At 37.1% G+C, this 18,134-nt stretch overlaps 1 non-coding gene across 1 annotated transcript; it reads left to right on the top strand.

Annotated features, from left to right (window-relative positions):
- The first annotated feature begins 1,092 nt into the window (after nucleotides 1-1,092).
- Nucleotides 1,093-1,165, top strand: TRNAV-CAC (transfer RNA valine (anticodon CAC)). The gene has a single exon. It is a non-coding gene; the product is annotated as a tRNA-Val (tRNA).
- Nucleotides 1,166-18,134: the final 16,969 nt, after the last annotated feature.

The raw sequence follows: 18,134 nt of genomic DNA, 5'->3' as shown, positions 1-18,134 counted from the left end.
CACAGGAGTTCCTCACTATTAGAAGGTATCGAACTATAAATACAATAACAAATCTTTCAAATTTAATCAAATCAACCAGTTGTGAAGGTGGGACGCGGTTAATGATTATGGACCTTCAGCTCTTCTTGAGCTCTTAAGCTGTTTGGAGCGTGTCATCCCATAGAAGTAATATCACAAATAGTTGTTATATCACCAAAGGTGTAAACCGGAGCCTATTTTACCCATGATGCATCTAAAATAGTATAAAGTACCTCATAGTGCGACTACACTATATAAATTTAAATTTAAAAATAGCTGGAAGAAATCCAGTATAGTTTTCAGCATAGAGATTTGAACTGCGAGCCAAAAGGTCTTGCAGCCCTGCAAGGGGAAATTTCTTAGGTCCCATAACCTAAGAAAATTTTACTAAAATCCATAATTATTAGGTCATCGGGGGTTTTCTCTAAAATCCATCATTAACGAATATTTCTCAGCACAATTCTTACACGAAACAGGCTTACACTGCTATATCTGTTTCTAATTTGTTTTCAGACTTCATTATCGCATTCTTTTGACTTCTTTGCTGAAATTTCAAATAAAATTATTTTAACTCGGGCTAACGTCTATTTCTATAATTTGTAGACCTGTAAACTGTCTGAAATATTTTTTAAAGAATTCTAAAACCCGTATCAGCTGTCTCGGGTATTTTTAAAGAATTCGGGGACCTGCACAGCAGTCAGAAACATTTTAAGGAATTTTCAGACCTTCGCAATCCAGCTGAAAAAAAAAAAATAAATAATAATAAATAAAGAATCTCTTTTTTATAACTGCACACATTCTGTGTACAGTTTAAAAAAAAACCGAAATCTCGCTTCAAATTACAAAAGTTTATACATAAATGAATTAAAGAAAGGTAATCACGAGCACGTGACACTTTATTGACATTCATCCGAATTTTTTCTATCCGATAGTTTCTCACGTGAAATTACGGTACGACGGTCTTATAATTGAATAGAGGGAAGGTTATACATGCACGTGCACAAAACGAGACAGAAATCAAGTTGAGATTGGCGATCTGTAGATGTAGCGGGAATAAGACATTGCCACTAGCGAGTTTCCGTGGTGTAGTGGTTATCACGTGCGCCTCACACGCGCAAGGTCCCCGGTTCGATCCCGGGCGGAAACAGTAGTTTTTTTTTTTTTTTTTTTAATTTCGCTCAATGTGTATTTTTCTCAAAAGGTAGAAACCAGTACAGTTTCATATTTTCTTTTAACCTTACCTTATATGAAGTCTTAACCATCCTATCATTTCCATTTAGAGCAGTGATGTCAAACTGAAACGTACTAATGAAAGGAAGGTGCAAACCATTTTATGGGCCTCATTAGTACGAACTTGGTACCTACCCCCTCCCCTCTCTTCCACCCCTCGTTCCAACCTTCGCAAAGTTCACGATCTCATGACCATAAAAATTGATAAAGGTCAGTCCAAAGAATTTTATGAGAAGAATGACGTCCTTTTTTTTTTTTTTTTGTTTTTCTCTCAGAAGAACAATTCTATGATTCTATTATGAATCAATGCTATTTTATTATTATTCTTTTAAATAATATTTAAAAGAATAATATTTTTTATAGAATAATATTTTAAATAATATTTAAACTTTAAAAAAATAATAATAAATATTTTATTATTCTTTTATTATATTCTATTATATTCTATTATTATGATTATATTATTCTATTATGTTTCTATTATGAATCAATTCTATTATTATGATTCTATGATTCTGTCATTCTATTATGAATCTATAATTCTATCATTCTATTACGAATCAATTCTATTATTATTCTATTATTATATTATTATGATTCTATTATTATTCTATTAAGAATCAATTCTATTATTCTATTATGTTTCTATTATGAATCTATGATTCTATTATTATGATTCTATCATTCTATCATTCTATTATGAATCTATGATTCTATTACAAATCAATTATATTATTATTCTATGATTCTATTACAAATCAATTCTATTATTATTCTATGATTCTATTACAAATCAATTCTATTATTATTCTATTATTCTTTTATGTTTCTATTATGAATCAATTCTATTATTATGATTCTATCATTCTATTATGAATCAATTCTATTATTATTCTATTGTTCTATGATTCTATTACAAATCAATTATATTATTATTCTATGATTCTATTACAAATCAATTCTATTATTCTATTATTATTATTCTATGATTCTATTATTATGATTCTATTATTATTCTATTAAGAATCAATTCTATTATTCTTTTATGTTTCTATTATGAATCAATTCTATTATTATGATTCTATTATTCTATCATTCTATTATGAATCTATGATTCTATTATTCTTTTATGTTTCTATTATGAATCAATTCTATTATTATGATTCTATTATTCTATCATTCTATTATGAATCTATGATTCTATTACGAATCAATTCTATTATTATTCTATTGTTCTATGATTCTTTACAAATCAATTCTATTATTATTCTATTGTTCTATGATTCTATTATTATATTATTATAATTCTATTATTATTCTATTATTCTATTATTATGATTCTATTATGAATCTATGATTCTATTACGAATCGATTCTATTATTATGGTTCTATTATTATGATTCTATGATTCTATTATGAATAATTCAGAAGAACATTTCTATGATTGTGTACAAAATTCTGAGTGAAATAAATTCGCTCGTGGACTTCGTACGAATGTGTGCGCAGCCACTCACTATTTTATTGTATCGCAAGTTGTTGTTGTTGTAGTGCGCTGTACAGTAGTGGATTACATTATGGAAAGTTGTTGGTAACAATTACCAGCGGGTAGTTGGTATCATTACGCTTGTTAACATCCCACCCGACAACTGGCAGCGGGCAAACAGAAAACGTATGCAAGGCGCTTGACTGGCGTGAGACGAATACGAAATGTGGGGCTGCAGAAAGACACATTCCCAATGCCACAGGTGAGTCAGTGGATGTTTTTTGTAGGCGTAGTGAATTCTGTCGAGAGAGAGAGAGGACAATTCGAGGTACCAAGCACACATCATTAGGACCTCATCTATCGACACAATCCTGTTGACTGATACTTGTACCGCGCCTATAAATTACCCAAACGATGGCGTTTTGTGAAACTCATTAAATGCACGAAGTGTACGACACGATGGCAGCGCTATTTACAGGGTACGGAGACGCAGGCACATAATTCTTTTAAGGGACGACAGTGTCACACGACCAACGCTATAAACTGTTAGCATGCGGAGAAATGTTTGCCGTCAGGTTTTTCCCTTTTTTTAGAGATCATTAGCGGTATACTTGTAGTAGATTACCGCTATGTTATCCGACCTTACTATTGACACAGCTCCGATTATCCGAATTTTTTCATATCGAATTATAACGTTCTGGGCCCCCTTCTCCTATGACGGTGTAGGCTCAGACTTTAAGAAGACTTTATAGTTTTTGCACGCACGTTGTTTCATCAAGGGAAAACGTTCGCTTTATGAAGGGTGAACCACAGTCTCTAAAAGACTGTCAGTTAGCACTAATTGTGCATGCTTCTAAACATCCTCTTCCTCTGTTTCCACGGAGAAAGGTCCGATAATGAAAGATTTTTTTTTTTTTTTTTTGCTTTTTGAAAGCATTAGCAACTAAGGCCATATTGCTCGGGGAATATGCGGTGGTCATTCCCTGACTTTTTCCGCATCCTCCGTATTTGGTGGTGACGGGTTGGAACTCCGGTCTAATCAAGAAGCATGTGCTACGCACTGCTGCTCCTTCCCACCTGGCTACGGAGGCGCCGATAATGAAAGATGATTGAAACCACACCATACTATTATCTATCTTAACTGGGTGAAATGGTCCTTCAGTGCTCGCGCGAGAATTTTCTCTAGCTCATATGTTTATTCCTGCTTATTACAGAACCATTTGGGTGAAAGAAGCTTCATTCGTCCACACTGTGCAACATGCATCAGATACTACTGACACAATATTACTATTGTAATGGCGGTGCCAGTAAAACAACGAGTCCAAAGAACAGGCCCCGCGGTAAAACGTGGCTGAATTAGTTGGTTTCAGACGAGGATAGCATGGATTTTGCTCCGGGAAACTCAGATTCTCCTCCAGCAAACAGTCAAATTGACCACAGAACACATGCAATTTGCAGACAATATGTACGGCGCAATATAGTCTAAGTTGAATTAAAGATTGATTATTGACCATCTTTATGATCGATAACCAATCTTGATCTTCAGCAAACTTGTCAATCGTCCATCGTCCTTGGCAACGACTTTGATAATTTTGCGGTTCCAATAGATGTGTAATCTGCTATGGAATTTATGCAAACTTGCCCATACGGTTTACGAACGGAACACCAGGGTGTTCTAGTATCCTGAGAGGTGTCTCATGGCGCACACTGGATATTGCCACCATACTGGTTTTCCTATTTTTTACCGCTTCAATTTTCTGACCCACACGCTGGACGTCCTTTTTGAAGTCCATTGGGCGTTCCCGAATAAACAAGCTACTCAGACTTTTATGTAATGAAGGCTCTACACAAGTTAATAGTTTTCATCAGGGCACGCAGAACCGAGATGAAAACAACTAATTTCGAATGGATTTCGAATGTTGGATTTCGCCTTGCTGACTTGTCGATTCGTGAAATTACCGACAGCCTGAGCACTATCCAAAGTCGACCGTTTTATGGTTATCATGAAATAGGAGGGTGACGGCGTGACCACTGTCTAGAAACACACAAAAGGGTATTGGAAGGGTAGTGCGAAAATTTTAAAGGGTACTCGGAATAGTAGTGCGAAAATCTCGTTAGATATCCAGGAAAAACATCAATCAGGAGTTTAAAGACCCGCCCCCCAACAACAGACGTTGGGGTATGTACGAACACATTGCTCAACGGAGCACTAGAGAACTTTATGATTTCTTGCGAGATAAACTAAACATCACCAGTCGCTATTAGCGACTTAGCCTTGTATGACGCAACGAACGCCATTATTAGTTCGCTAAGCAGTGGAAATTGGTTCTATGGAGTGACGAATTTCGCTACACCCTATTCCGATCAGATGGATAGTTGTGAGTGGGGAGGATCCCTGGAGAACGTCTGCTGCTGGAATGCATGTGCCAACAAAGAATTTCAGAGGATATGGAGGTTACGATGTGGCGCTTCTTCTCATGGGATGGTCAAGAACCTTTGGTAGTTGTTATTATTTATTATTATTATTATTATTAGCCACATGGTACAAGGAAGCCTGAGGCTTATGCTGCACCAGCCAAAAAAAAATTTCCCGAGTTACCCTGAGAGAGAGTGCAAGGAAACACGAATGCCGATATCTCCCTTAACATTTTGGACAATTCCGTACTCTATACGATGTGTTAGTTCTTTGCACAAATCCATGTTTGTTTGAACATGATAATTCCCCTGCTACCAGTGCTGTTCGAAAATGGTTCCCGTACAAAAGTTGGAACAGCCGGCATAGAGTTCTGAACCGTATGAAGCACCAATGGGATGAATTGCAACGTCAGTAAGGGCTACACCAACACGTCTGATATCAGTAGTTCAGTTGATATCGGACAGCTGGTCAGCAGGAGAATCGTATTTGGAAAGTCTTTCCAGGTGCGTGGAATGTGTCGTAGCGGCCGAAGGGGGACGAAGAGACTATTATAGTGGGTGGCAGTGACGTCAGCGTGGAACCCTCGCGTGTCTAGATACTTTTGATAGGTAGTGTAAATGGTAATCTCAAAACTCGTTAATTTATTATAAGTGGACAGATACAGCAAATGGAAACAGGTGATAGGAAGAGAACGGACACTGAAGAACGGTTGCCAGCAACCCTGCTTAGACTGAATTGTTAAATCCGGTGGGAATAAATTACCGTTACTGCCAATTAGAAGATGATATTCAAAGTTTTCAAGAGGCGTACTATGCCTCTTGAAAAATCTGAACATCATCCATGTACAAATGGTGTATGTCTATACAATGGTGTGTATGTTTATGGCGGCACGTTTGAAGAAGGGCTCTTTGATTACTTTGACTATCTGTCCAAAAGTATTTAAGGCCAACAGGCCTTCTTGGCAAGGTCTCCATGCCATTCAGCAGAGCAAGATTATTTATCCCCTGTTATTATACAGTGTCGGGCAAAAAACAACTACCCATTTTAAAAATGAAATGAAAAAGGCATTGATTGTTATTACAGTTTAATAACATACATCATTACACTCCTCAGTGTTTGAAAATGATGTCCTTTAATGGCTCTCACCATTGCGAACAAAATCCTCCACTAGTATTATCTAATAGAGTGGCTACTAACAGTCCTTGAGGATTGTATTGCAACCCTGATCTGATGCTTTCAATATTTACTGGAGTCCGTGCCCCATGCATCCGATTGGAGGAGGTTTGACATCTATTACAGACGCGCTGTTTTTCTAAATTTATAAATCCAATTTGTTGTGATCTTTCGACTTGGAACCCTACCATTTCTTCCGATGCCGCAGTGCTGTCTAAATTCGCGTTGAGTACTCGCAGTGATTTAAAAAAATGCTTCGACAGCAAGCGCACGATGTTTATCTGACGACTATTCCATTTTTTACGAATTTTTGAATGTACTGTAATCTGGACACAAACTGTAGTGTCCCCCACTGCAACCGTTAGGGAATGGCTACACTTTTAAATTAAGTAATCGTTTATGCCCGACCCCTATCATCGATCCAACCACTGGATCTGAATGCGAATGAAATTCGAAATTCTTTTATAGAAAGTAATTCAAACCTTTATAAGAGCATTAGAACGCGCGTGGAGTTATCAGCGTACTAAAAAGTCAATTTAAGGAATGTGCCTTTTACTTTAACCACTTTCTTCGACTGAGATCAGATAAGCAAATCTATAATTGTCAAATTAAGGAAGAAACTTTAGGCGGAAATACAGAGAATTAGTGATGAGGTAAATTTTAAAGAAAACTATAAAATAAGTTTTCCTTTTACTGAAACCTCAAGGCGAAGCTATAGACGACCATAATTGAGTGACTGTAAGAACTTTAAATAGCCAACAAAGCTGAGTATCTATAATCCTCAAATCGTTTCTCCAGGTTTTCTTCACCAAGAAGAAAACCTTGAGAAAATCTCCATTAAAGCTAAAACAACAACAACAAAATTAATGATATTGAACTGTAGCAGTCGAAGAGAAAAATCCTATAGAAACATTTACATCTAACAGAATCCTGAATATATGAAAAAGATCGATGCACCATTTAAATCAGACAAGGATCCATAAACAGAAAACATCTGGTTAATTCCTTTAAATGGCCTAATATTAGTAATCGAATAAAGCAAAGATAATCACGCGAGTAACTCACTCTGTGTAAATAATAAATCGGTGAGGTTCTTCTAATTAAATACGAGGTAATTTAAGGTGAGAGTGTTAATTATAAGAGTAGTGTAAGTGAATAGCAAGGCGTAGGTAATCGATGACAGCGTGTGTTAATTGAGAAGCAAGATGGCAGCATTCTCTTAATCAGAGTTTATTACCCCTCCTTTTTATGTTCACGAAGAGCCAGAAATTTCGATTGTAACACGTCAAAGGGAAAATGGCGACAAGATCACAGTCCAGAGTCCAGGAAGAAGTAATAAACGCAAAACAACCGATAAAAAACATTCTGAAGGTCATTAAATAATCACGATCTTTTTCCAACGTACTTTTGTTATATACATTAATGATTATTAAGATTTTAAAACTTATTTTTAAAATTCTATTCCAGAACGACAATATCTTGGTTGAAAAGGAATTATAAATGTTTTTTTAGTGCATTTGAAAGAAACTTAGTTTGTATACAATTCTGGGTTTAATATTTATTATCCTCGTTATAATTTAGAATTTTTATAGCGTATATTGAACCATTGTTAATCTATACTGGAAAAGTATTTGGAAATAGTTAAAGTAATTGCCTCCAGAGGGCAACACCGTTCTCAAAATGCATTTCTAGCAGCCTGTGCGTGTCTAACATATGTATTTATGCCAGCGAAGCATAGTGCTGTTTCTGGTTTACAGATACTTTATCAGAACGCACACCTGAGTTGGATAATAAAATTCTCCATCGCATTACAGCTTAGTAGCTGTAGCAGAAACGACTTTTGATTGTGTATTTGTCTAAAGAAAGATGAGTTTTCTAAAGAAGAGACTTAATTCTCACATGGTATGAAATGAAAGTCTCTGGAAAAAAAGGCCCCGAGTATTATGCAAGGCCCAAAGGCACTGGGCTTTCATCGCTAATTTAAATCTTATACAGTATAATACTATTATACTAACAGATGCAATTCGGACTTCATAAAACTTAATATAAATATATATATATATATACAAAAAGCGATTTATTTATTAAGCTTAAAAATTATATATAAATTAATTAAAAAATTTCTTATGCTCTAAAAGTATTACTCGTATTAAATATAATTTGTTAAACAAGTTATTATTTATATTTTGAACGGTGGATGCTATATAAACTTGACTTCGTTGCATCGTTCTGCCCTTTCAATACTAACACATGAAAATATGTAGACAGAACTGAGACATTCCTCTAATATGGCAGCCCTTTCTTCGTCTGATGAAACTATTTCATTTATTTCTCTACACGCGCTGGGTCGATCATCAATTGCGTTCAGTTTGTACAGCCACCAGTATATCGTGACTGTTGGAAATTAGGTGGTTTAGTTCCTGCTTGTAAAAGAGGGTGCAGGGTCTGTTCCCCAACAGCATTGGATAATATATTTATCTGCCTTTGATCGTTGATTAAAGGTCATGAAAATCGTTGTGTATGATCACCATTAGTTATGTGAGCCATTAACCCCATTTCAGTAAATTGGGTTCGACTTTCATCCGGTCCACAGCACTCTTTGTTTGCGCTTTAAAATAAATAACTTAACTAATAGCCACCTAATTATTGACACTTTAAAATCTTCAGAAAACTTTCTGTATTCGTTTTAAAGATTAAAATGAAAACCCAATTCTCAAATCTCTTTGCGAAATTCTCTCTCATAAGAACTCGACAAAGTACTCCAACTAATAAATAAGGCAAGGGACGGACGCATTTTGTCAGGTAAATTTCTAGATGATGCCTCTGAAATTAAAATTTTTTTAATGATACTTTGATTTTATACTTTAATATTTTAACAATTATAATTTCAGTCGTTTTAAATGTTTAATTACATATATAACTTTAGAAACTAATTAAAAATCTGCAGGATTTAAAATAAAACTGCTGAAAAGATCCCCAGAAATTGCTTAATATTATCTCACATCATTTAAAAAGAAAAGCTTGTGTCACTTGTGTAAAATTAATCTTTCCGAAAGTAGGATCATCTGAATCGATTGTAGCTTGGACAAGCTCTTTCTCTACTACCTTAAAAAATTGAGCTCAAGTTCATTTTAGTTCAATTTTGAGAATTTTATAGTTTTATGGTTTTCAGCTTTAAAAAAACAAAACAAAAACACCTCTTAAAAAACAGTCAGAGAAAGCTCATTTATCTAAACACAAATAATGTATAACGTCATACCATAGAATGGAAATTTAGATGCTTCAGAAGAAATCCATATGACACCACCAATTCACTAATCGCTATAATCCAGTAGGTATCTGACTACAGGAAAATTATCTGACCGCTCGCTAATCGCCACAAAAATCGGTAAATTGTCTGTTTCCAGAAGAGACCGAAATACCTGCAACAAACGAAATAATTCTAATGTAGTTCATGGCCGGGATGAAATACTGGTTGAAAAACAGCGATAGAAACATTTGCAGTAAGGTTAATTAGAAGATTTTACGAGCGGATGGTAAAATCTTCTAATAAAATCCAAGGAAGTGAAGCCAGTTGACATCGCTGGACAGTGCAGTGTTGAGTCAGTTTGGTGTGACATAAGCATAGGTAAATCAAAATTGAGAGTAGGAGTGTGCTATAGGCCTAATGACTCTGATGAGTATAATAAGATACTGTACAGGGAAATAGAGTGGGCCAGTAAATCAGAGAGTCTTATAATGGGGGATTTTAATTTCCCAGATATTGACTGGAATTTGTGGGTTGGTCACTCACACACTAGCAAGGCTTTTGTGGATTTATTGGATGATTGTTTTCTATGTCAGCATGTTCGGGAGGCAACTAGAGGGAGCAATTCTCTTGATTTGATTACCAGTAGTGATTCTTCATGCATTAGGAATCTGCAGATAAATGAACCACTGGGTGGCAGTGATCACAGTGTGCTGAAGTGGGATTTACTCAAGGAGGTAACTACCATCAGAGGTAAAGGGAAGGGTTTTTGCTTTCGTAAAGGAGACTATGCTGGTCTGAGACAGTATTTAAATTCTATACAGTGGGACCAACTGATGATGTTACCAACAGCAAATTCAAAATGGGAAGCATTCAAGGAACTAATCTTGGAAGCTACCAGGCTTTACATACCAACCAAGAAATATTGTTCAAGGTTCAGGCCTAAATGGTTGTCAGATGAACTAATGAGACATATGGCAGAGAAGAAAAATGCATGGGATACATACAAATTAATGGGTGACGTGGAAGCCTATGATAGATATAAGTTGGTCTGTAACCAAGTCACAAAGGAGATTAGGCAGGCAAAGGCAGATTATGAGAAATCCTTGGCAAAGGATGCAAAGAAAAACAGAAAAGAGTTCTTTACCTATTTAAACTCAAGAAGGAAAGAGATGAATCAGATTGGTCCACTGGATGTTGATGGTTCAACAGTTGAGGATCCAGCTCAGGTGGCTAACAATCTAAACGAGTATTTTGCATCTACATTCACACATGAGGAGTTATTCAGGAAGGGGAATGTCGTAGGTGAAGTAAACATTGGCAGTGAGCTAGATGATTTTCTAATAACTGAGAGGAAAGTGGAGGAGAAATTGTTGAGGATAAACATAAAAAAGGCACCCGGGGTGGATGGGATCTATCCAGTTATATTAAAGGAGGCAGCAAAGGAAGTAAGCAAACCCCTAGCCATAATTATGAGAGCTTCTTTGGACTCAGGGGAGGTACCCATGGACTGGAGATGTGCAAATGTAACCCCAATTCACAAAGGAGGATCAAAGGCTGACACAAGTAATTATAGACCTGTTAGTTTAACTTCGGTTCCAGGAAAATTAATGGAGGCACTGGTTAAAGAAGCACTGCAGGATCATCTGGACAAGAATTCAGTTATAGCTCAGACACAGCATGGGTTTGTTAAGGGCAGGTCTTGTCTGACCAATTTGATTGGATACTATGATGTAGTCACAAAAGAACTGGATGCAGGGAATAACTTTGATATTATATATTTGGATCTTAGAAAGGCTTTTGATACTGTTGCGCATGGAAGACTGCTGCACAAATTGGAGAAGTGTGGCATTCGAGGCAAATTGCTGCTATGGATAAAGGGATGGTTGAGTGGCAGAAGACAGAGAGTGGTAATCAATGGACACTGCTCAACGTGGACTAATGTTATTAGTGGAGTTCCTCAGGGTTCAGTGTTGGGTCCATTGTTGTTTTCTGTATTTATAAATGATATTGATGATGGTGTATCAGGCTTAATGTCCAAGTTTGCAGACGATACAAAGGTTGGCAGGGTTGTTAAGGACACTACTGATACTGTGCTGCTGCAACAGGATCTGGAAAGGTTGAGCAGATGGGCTGAGAGGTGGCAAATGAAGTTTAACATTGACAAATGTAAAGTACTACATATTGGAAACAGTAACCCCAGATCAACGTATCAACTCTGTGGTACTACGCTGACAGTGGTAGAGAATGAAAAGGACCTGGGGGTAATTGTGCAGGCAGATATGAAGTTCTCTGAGCAGTGCAGACGAGCTGCAAGAGTAGCTCATGGTGTCTTGTCAATGATATACAGGAATTTTTCTAGCAGGGACAGGGATGTGATTATTCCCTTGTATAAGGCATTGGTCAGGCCACATCTTGAGTACTGTATACAGGTCTGGAGGCCTCATTTCAAGAAGGATGTAGAGCTGCTGGAACGAGTACAGAGAAGGGCAACAAGATTAGTGAATGGAACAAAGGGTTGCTCTTACGAAGAAAGGCTTAAGTTTTGCAAATTACAGAGCCTGGAGACTAGGCATCGCCGAGGTGATCTGATAGAGGTGTACAAGGCTTTGAATGGCTTGAGCATGCTCAATGCCGATGGAATTCTTCCTCTTGCTCAGAATAATCACCTGAGAGGGCATAAATTCAAATTGAGGAAGGACGGATGTCGGATAGATGTGCGGAAATTCGCCTTTAGCCAGCGGGCAGTTGGTTTGTGGAATAGACTTCCATCGCTTGTTGTTGAAGTTGATAGCCTAAACAAATTTAAGGCTCAGCTGGACAGGTATTTCGAACGAATTGAGGGGTGAAATGGGAGTTGTGGTTGTTTTTTTTTTTTTTTCTTTTATTTTGGCTGATGCTGAATAAGCTTGCTTTCTTGCATCATATGCCTCTACTAATGCTAATGCTAATGCTAATAAAAGTTACTTGCAGGACAAAATCATTTGTTTGTTTAGGAACAGGAAGCTTTCTTTGAAGGACTTCATCAATACATTGGTCTATAAATCGATGGTGGTACGTGGTTTTTGAATTCTGGTTATGATGCCCGACTTTCGATCTTTGTATATCGTTCTTTATTTCTCTGTTTCTCTCCCGGCAATCATTCGGAATGCCTCCTGGGAAGAGATGATCGTTACAAACCAAGATGTTGAAGTAAATCTGCTAACTACTAACCATAATCGATTCCTTCATTCTGTTACGCCCATCACTACTAACATTGATAATGACACTCGCAAATACACCGTCCGTCAACGTATAATCGGACTAAATAAAAACAAAACAAAACATCCAGTCTGAAATAAAAACCTAATCTGGACCCTTAGCAAGAAGTGGCAGGTTTTGCCACATTATTCTTCAAAAAGTACTGATGCTTTATGAGACGATAGTTTTTGTCGGATTTTAGACACATCAGCAACTTAGGCCAGCTGCGCCGTATATGGTATGTCTGTATGCGTGTGTTCTGTGGTTAATTTTCCGTTTTTTTGAATGAATAATCTGAGTTTTCTGAAGGAAAAACAATGTTACCTTCCCTCAAGCTCGACCAATTCTGCCACATTGTGAAAAAGGCACATAAAAATTCCTCGCGTCATTCAGGATATTCGAACACAGGTCTTTTCCACGTGGTATGGGGAGAACGGTGATTACACCAACTATGCAACTCACGAGGCCTTATGAGATGGAACTTTTTCATGCTGATACAAATACGGCCCCTTGTCCAAAACGTTATCGCAATGCAGGTGATAAGATTCTTCAGAATATCACAATGGAAACTGTAGTCATGGTTTCATCGATCGAAACCAGTGTATGAAGTGCAAATCATATAAAACAAGTCCATGCTATCACACCTATACTTCATTATTCGTGTAGCATTATTCGTACATCCAGGTGAGTCCATCTGATGTCTGGACCGTGTAGTGTGGTTTATCATTCCGCATCACAATCTGCACCACTACTGTAATGTTCATGCTTCCATTTTCCGTACCAGGACAGGAGTGCCGTGCATTGGAAGCCAACTTCAACTTACGCGCAACTGCGTGACCATTGCAACCCATCATTTGAAGTGTTTTTTGACGGTTATTAGTCCTACACTTATCTCAGTTGAGGACCATCAACTGGAGTCAGTTCATTAAGAGAGCCTTTGCAACTTCCTCTCGCTACGCCTTGCAATTGTCGACATGCTCTGGGGATCATTAATGGTGCTTTTCCTGACATTGGAATCAATGGTCGAGTTACCTTCATTAGCCATTGGCATTCGATGTTTCTGATAGTTGATTTTGGGTGTCCCACTCCGCTATCTGGCGAATGCACGTTCCCGCTATGTGACAACTTACTATCACACTTCTTGTGAGTTATCCGGGTCCGTTCTCTTCCCATTTTGTTGTTTAGTTGAGCGTAGATTCCATTTATATCCTCTTTTCAACTGGTACTGAAATTAACCTTTTCTTCCATGGGGGTGTGGTGTGCCAACGCATGTTGGAGGGTAGCGTACATATACCGATTATGCACGTCGAAATCTCTGGTAGTTTTTTCTTTCTCGTACGCCACATTTCCTTCGCGTATTCTTCTCCCTTGACGCTGTTTTCACGATACCTGCAACATGCAATACAAAAACTATTTTTGTTCTTCTTCTTCTGTAAAAGAAAAAAAATGCTATTGCTAGGATCAAGTTCATTAAAATTCTCTGAGCAGGTAAACCATTTATGCATGTGATAAAAAAAAATCACAGACGTGTGTTTGTGTAAAAAAAAAACAGCCAACTTGAGAGAAGAGTCAGTGATGAAAATGTGAAGGTTTTCATTATGACATTATGACGTTTTCTTACGGTAACAACATAGGATAAGAAAGTCAGCTGGGAGTAAAATGCAACGACAGAAAGCGTGAATAAATATCTTATCTTTTGTAAGTGTTTGTCAATGAGAAGCTACAAATTGCAAAAGTGAAAGCAGTCAGACTGATGGATAAAAAAGAGAAGCACTTTCCACCGCGATTAGGACATTGGCTTCAAAGAAATGAAAGTCTTCCAACGGAACTTCTTGAACCGGTAATGGACGTAGTTCAAACCTCGATAAATTTAAAGAAGACGCTCCAAGATTGTGGTATTCCAGCAAAGCGAAGGTGATTTGAGAAAAGCTAATCCGTTAGATTTCTTATTATATCGGGAAACACTTTACAGATATTGCCCTCGCGAGTAGCACAATGGTTATAATCAGTGTCCTGTCATACCGGATGTAAAAGGCATAGTTATCAAGGAAGGGTTCGAGTTCCCCCAATGACTCCAGGAATTTTCATGGACCTTTTTTTTTTTCAAAGTTGGCTAAGTTAGTCGGCCGTAAGCGAGAGTTGCATGGGTTTCTCTCTCTGAAGCCCGGATTTTCCATCCAGCAAATCGAGCGATGAATACACACAGTTAGAGACATAGCTTATTGACGCCTCACGGCCTGTTAGACGCATAATTCACACCTGGTCTAACATTATATGCCACATCCATTAGATGTTCATAAACTTTGTCGACTGACGTTTCCTGGGCTATCACCTGCGAACTGGCAACTACATTTTCTGAGAATGTTCATTTGGAGAAAATTCTAGAACATAATCTTTAAAACATTTCAGTTTCTCTTGCTTCAATTACTAAAATACCGCAAGACATTTTAAGCTTTTGACTTTTTTTCCTCTGAAAATATACATGGATTTCAATGAGCCGGATTCAAATTTGAATTCAGATATTGCCTAGTATCCATAGATCGAGAGAGGAATTTTTAATGAAATTTTAACAAAATTATTATTGGAAAATGCGCAAAATATAATCCATTATTGTTGCTTTATTTTTCCTTTGCTTTTTCTTCTGTAATTATCAGGAGTCACTCTGATCAATGTCCAGAAATACTCTGCCAGAATATTGACCTCCACCTTCCTTGATAACGTTTCTCCATGGTAACAATATGTGGATGCCAACGTTTACTGTGTTCATCAGTAACTTGGCTAAAGTTATCCGGAAAAAAGTCTAAATGGAAATGGAGGAAACCTAATTTTAGATATACTCGTATATTGCAACCAAGATTTTGTTAGGTTTGTAATGAAGTCTCAATAAAAAAAAGTTCACTAATATAGTCCAGTTTTTCAATTCCAAAAAGGATTTACTACTCTTTCAAAACATTAAACTTTCATTGACTCTTTGATCTGCGGGCTGACAACGTTGAACAGCATTGTGCTATCCAACCTTCTTTTGGCTATCCACCCTTTTCTGGAATATCTAACAGATGTTTGCATGATAAGGGCCTAAACACATAAAAGGAAATCTGTTTTGTTATGGAAAAAGTGGATACATTTTATATCGACTTTGTACAGTAAGTTCGAAAAATAAAGAGCTTAAATTTTCCATATCTGTCTAATTCTCAGCTCAATATACGCTATCCTCCAAAAAGTATTCAGGCACACCAGTTTTCAGAGTGCATTAGATTTCCCGGATAAAGAAGTGAACAAGACCAGTTATATAAACAAAGCAAATAAGCCATACAACTTCTCCTCGTAACTTATAATTGCTGGAGTCACAGTTCTGAGTTTTCTATTCCTAAAAATTAACGTTCTCGTCCTGCATGACACAACCAACGCCGCAATTGGTCCGCAGACCAAAGGAAATCTGTTCTAAGAGGTGAAGAATCTCGCCATACTCTATTCCCATCAGATGAGAGGAGGTGATGTGGAGGATGTCTGGATAACGTCTGCTATTGGAGTCGATTGTATCGACAGTGAAGTTCAAAGGAGGTGAGGTTATGGAGTGCTGCTGTTTCTCGTGGTATGGCACCTTTGGTGGTTGTGCAAGGTTACGTAGCTCAAAATTCATCAACATCCAATGGATAAACTTGTATTTACAAATGTACCCGTGGAATTCTCTCGTTAATTTCCTTCTCCAGGTTGCCAAGGGTTTGATTTTACAATGAAACAGTTCCACCCATCAAGTAAAAGACGGCAAATCCTAAACTTCAGGAATCTGCACTGTGCTCTTTAGCCTTTAGCCTCAGGTACAACCTCCAAAATTTATTTAATTTTAAATTCCTCTGTCTTGTGCATTTTCATCAGAATGATAATGTTAGCTGGCAAACACGCAAAGTGCAAGTTTAAAACTTTTCCGTGCATTTCGATGTCTTAATTGATCTGTTTGTTCATCTGCAGCGTTCATTAAAATGTATCTGAATCGTAATTTAGAAAACCGAGAATCGCATTCAGAGGAATTCAAAATGCTTCAATCGGAACTCATTATCATGGCTTTAGGAAATCTTCTCACTTATAAATAATGCATTTATGGGCTTAATAAATAATTTTCTGCCACGCTGTTAATCACAGAAAAATGAAATAGGTGTTTTCGGTGACGTGATTAAGGTTTATCTTCCTTCTCTTGGCGAATTTTAATTAATAAATTAAGTTGATGCGTACAGGAAAAACGCCTTGAAATATAGGAGGAAATTGCTTTAGCAGCAGAAAAAAGGTACTTTATTAATGACACTCACCTTGACAAGATCCTATCCCAGGGCTATCCGCTGGGGTCGGTCCATCCACGATAAAAGTATTCGGGTGATAAATAAGGATGGAACGTCCATTAGGAACAATGACATATTTTAATATTTAAACTCCACTGTGACCATCACTCAATCATCTGCTCTGATTGAATGCATTCATCAGTTGTAATTGCATTGCACTATTTAAACTCGTGAACCCTGTTGATAGTTCAACAGGGTTCAAGAGTTGAACCGCGTTGAGCGGTCCTCGTGGCTTTCGTGTAACTCAGAAAATAATTCACGGGGGGGGGGGGATTCTCCAATTCAACCTGACTAATGAAAGAAATTGTTCCGTGGATTATTTTTTGTTTTTGAAACGTGCTACACGGATATACATTTTTTTTTTTAAATGCTACGGGACCCTTACAAATCATGCGCATGCGCATGCATTGATTGACGTCATCGATTCCGTTATGAATTCAGCTTATCACAGCAAAGTTCATTTGCTAATGAAGCGTACGCAATATTTTTAAATTAAATTTCTCTTTATACTCCTGGACGGCTGTATAGGACCACAGGAGTTTACAACAACAACATCATCATGTTTAGCAATCATGTGAGTTCGAAATGGGATTAACGCTTAAACGTGAACTGCTGAACCCTCGTGTTTGACCACTCGGCAGCCGTATTTTTTTAAACAGAAGAAATATTTCTGTTTCTGTAACATTTGCTTTGATATCCCACGAATGCACAAAAGTTGTAAGTCGGGTGTCGTAACTCGGGGAGCCACTTGACAATTTAAGATCTCTTACGATTTTTCGATTCGTGTTTGTTTCCATAATCTGGCAATAGTCAATATATCATTTATATGTATTTTTTAAAATATATAGATTAAAGTTAATCCCTTAAATAGATAAAAAATAAAATTAAGTTGGTGTTTATGCTCCGAGATGGCCCGATTTTACAAGGTAAAGAAAGAGAGAGAGAAGATAAGAACATCACCGGATTAAACTGTCAAGAAGGCTGGAACTATG

This window comes from Mastigoproctus giganteus, chromosome 13 (genome assembly GCF_048544385.1).
Source record: "Mastigoproctus giganteus isolate SK-2022 chromosome 13, ASM4854438v1, whole genome shotgun sequence".
Classification (NCBI taxonomy): domain Eukaryota; kingdom Metazoa; phylum Arthropoda; class Arachnida; order Uropygi; family Thelyphonidae; genus Mastigoproctus; species Mastigoproctus giganteus.
The sequence above is the reverse complement of the archived record's forward strand: the minus strand, read 5'-3'. Positions and strand labels throughout refer to the sequence as shown.